We start from the raw sequence: 3,885 nt of genomic DNA, 5'->3' as shown, positions 1-3,885 counted from the left end.
TTATATTCTGCAGTCTTAGACTGATTACTTTGAATAAAAATTTTTCAAGTGAATGGAAATTGTTTGCCCTGTTTGTAATGATGAGGAAGTAGGCACAGCCCTGTGACACAGAGCAACTTTTGACATTTCTTTAAATTCTGTTACTTATTTGTTGTCCAACTCAGATAAGGCATTACCTAAGTGTGTACCAATATAGAAATCTCTTTATGAAAGTATTTTCTACCTCCATTATGCTCTCTTGACCAAGCAGCTTAAGCACCTCCTCTCCAGCTGAAATACTCTGTAACGTTAGATCAACTTTTCTTACAAAATGCATGTACTACTGCAATTCTGTTATGTTACCTTGATTTCTTGAGGGCAGAATTAGAAAGGTACCTAGGAGGTTATGAGTCACTGAACGCAGCAAAGGCCTGGTGTAAAGAAAACAAACAAAATAGTCCTCTGGTCAGAGGGTTCAGTGCTTTCAGGTTCCCAGTTCACATAAGGGGAAATTTCAGCTTTAGACATTAAAGCTCAGGAGGGTTGTTAACCCTTCATGGACTCTGGTGAATACTCTTTGGGTTAGGACTTTGGTGAATACCCTCTGGTGTATACCTGTTTGTTTCTTTTTTTTTTTTTTTAAACCAGGAGTGATTGATGTATTAATCATTAAATAACCAGGGGTGGTGTCCGGTTGACAGGTATACATCATCTTTACATTCTTTTGTAAAATTCATGGAATTCTTTCAGATATCAGTTTTCATAGTAAAGAAAGTAAAACAGATGCTTCATTGTTACAAGAGAATCAAATGGATTTGTCAGAGCTGGAGCCAGAGAACAGAGCAACGCCTGACTCAGCAGATCTGGCTTGCAGGAATGTGAGTGAATGCTTTGCGTTTGGAGTACAGGTTTTATTTTTAAACATCTACTGTTGCTTTGTCTAGTCAGAAATGGGTACAACGGAGTAAATGAATTTATGCATGTTGTACCATATGTGTTTTTAAAAATGATTGCTGCTTGTATTATAATGAATTTTAGTCGTTACAAGAGTAGCTGGTGTTCAGAAATGGCACCTTTCCTTAAGAAAACTCTGCTTCATTAAGTAATCTCAGTTCCCATGTTGCTCAGGCTAACAAAAAGGATTTTCTTACAGATCTGGGAGATTTGCAAGAGAGCTGTCTGTGGATAAATGAGGGCATATCTCTGGGCACATTAGGTGGTCTGAAGGGGAAAAGAAGTTTCTGCAGCTGGACATTATTGGATGGGGCTTACATTATCATGGGGGTGTGTGGCAGAGTAACTAATACAGGTGTTCATATCTGTGCTGCTTTTAAGAGGTGAGCAGAGAAACTGGCAGGTGGCTCCTTGTGGCTTTATTTGCACAAAGAAAGTCCTCCCTAGTAAGAGGTGACCTGTGGTCCCTTTGGCAAACAGCAGAGAGACCAGTTTGCTCGAGCAAGGAGGCTGTGAGTAGCTGAGAATGGCTTGTGGCAGCTGGGTTAAGGGGCTACTCTTTGGGAGATGGATCACGTTGGGATGCAGGAGGATGGGGCAAAGGAGCTTGATCGTATCTTCCCTCTCACAACAAAAAAAAGTCAGATAATCACAAGGCTGGATTTGTCCATTCCCCTTACACCCAATTTATCTGAGGTCAGTTTAAACTGTTACCTCCTTGGAACAGGAACTACATCCCTTCCTGTTTTACAGAGCGCTGAGCTGAATGTCAGCTCTCGTTAAACAGAAAGAAATAAGAAGGCAATTAGCCTGGTGGATAAAAGGCAGGAAAAAGTCTCACAGCTATGAAAAATCAACACTTAAGGAAGCAAACCACATGTGGAGAGCAAATGCTGGGGATGGGAGGGGGGGAACTAACCCACAACTGGAACAAATTCCTTTATTACTTAAATAAACAGCAGCATAATTTGTTGGAGTGACAGTGTGAGCTGTTCTGTACCGTGTATCTGTAAGAAGAATTCATTGCTAAGATAAAAGCAGATGGCTTTATATGGCCCTGGCTGGGTTCTCTGGGAAATGTTAGTTATTTACTGTAGATAGAGGAACAGAAATATCCTAATAATGCTGCAGCAAGCTAAAGGAAAACATATAGTATAAAGCAAGTACAAAATATGCTGTGTCTGTGTCCCATATTTCAGGTAGATTAAAAGCAGTCATGGATTTTGTTTATTTATTTATTTATCTTTAATTTTGAACAGTACACGTCCTCTGGGAGAACAGACATCTTAAAATTCATTTGGATCAACACACAGATGCCAATAGGCTCATGGCCAGGCTCTGTTGTGCATACTTAGGTTTGAAAAATACTTCCCTTCCTGCCTTGGAGACAAAAAAGCCTTTTACTCTCAGTGTTTTGATTATTCATTTTTTAAAGCGAATGACAGCAAGTTACTTAAAAGATTTTTAATAGGCTTTGTTCTCTCCTTTCAAATAAAAGCATAGTATCAGCATATAACAACAGACCCTTGAGGAATGTCATTGTTTCTGCAGTCTTTTTTTAAATCAGCTAAGTAAAGGTGAAAATAAATAACACTTTATTACATATTAAGATGCAACTAAAACCTCCTGAATGCCTTATGCCTCACTCCATGCTTATCAGAAGTGAGCTAATGTAAAACCTCCTGCTAAACCAGCATTCTTGCATCTCCCCAAATATGCTTCAATAGATGTGTTTATACCTTTTGTTCTCTTTCTTACTGTTGCTTGACTGGGATGGGCTTTATTTGAGTTTAGCATATCCCATCTAAATTTAGTCTGCAATCTCTTTAGGACAGTGACAGTAGTTGCAGAGTCAGAGCTGAGCAGGTCTTATGGATTTGAGCTCCCTCTGTGCTTCCTGATCCTCCGTGGTTCCAAGAGGCAGATGCAGCTTTGGTGTAACTTCAGTAAGTCATAATTCTCAGTTACTACTCCTGGACAGTAATAATTATGTGCCATGTACAGCAGCTTGGCCCTGGACATGTCCTGATGCAGAGTCTATGAGAGAGATCTTATTTGAAAAATAAGAGTTCAGGTTAGCAAAGTCTGTCTTTCACCACCACTATTTTTTTGTTTGTTTGGTTTGGTTTGGTGTTTTTTTCTGCTGCAGCCAGGGCAGAAGGTAGGTCTTGCCCAGTGCTCTGGATGTCAGGACCACTGCAAAGGCCCCGTGAGCTGCTGTGGTGCAGGCAGCTGTGATAGCTGCCAGTTGTTCACCGAAGTACCCCAGCAGTTTGTCCAAGGACTTGTTTTTGTGCCATCTGTGTAACCTAAAGAAGTGATTGTACCAAAATTTAAACTGAATTTTCAGCTCCAGGTTTTGAACCTGAATGTCTCTTTGTTTAGACTGCAGCTACCGCAGTCACTTGTCAACAGGGAACAGCAAGGGTACCCAGGGTGGTTTGACCAGGAATGTGTCATGCAACTAATCCTGAGTTGTGAGTCCTGCAATGGGATGGCTTTCCTCTGAAAGCACCTGACTGCTGTCGTAAGAGAAACTGGTTGCCTGAGACCTTACACCATGCTAGGGCAGCGTCCTTGGCTTGGTGGTGGGTAAGAACACCTCTGGGTAGGTTTGAATCCAGCTCGTTTCCCTATTTAGGTAATTTGTAGCATAGTGTAAGGGTGTAACCTTCACACATGATTTCTCATACCAGCTCTAGGGTGCTGGGTAATCCTGAGCTGGCCATGGCACTTCTTTGCCTCTGTCCCCCATCACTGAAGGGGACATAATGCCCATCTTTTTGTAATGTCCTGCAGTACCTCTAGATGCAATGGGGTAGCTAAGTACTCTACTTCCACAACAAAAACACAGAGAAAAATACACTTTTAGATAAGAGTGAATCTGATCTCTACCTCTCCCTCTTGGGCTGCTCTGGCATTAGTAGTGAGCTGGGTGATCACCCGACTCCT

Source organism: Anas acuta, chromosome 8, assembly GCF_963932015.1.
Source record: "Anas acuta chromosome 8, bAnaAcu1.1, whole genome shotgun sequence".
NCBI classification, from domain to species: domain Eukaryota; kingdom Metazoa; phylum Chordata; class Aves; order Anseriformes; family Anatidae; genus Anas; species Anas acuta.
The sequence above is the reverse complement of the archived record's forward strand: the minus strand, read 5'-3'. Positions refer to the sequence as shown.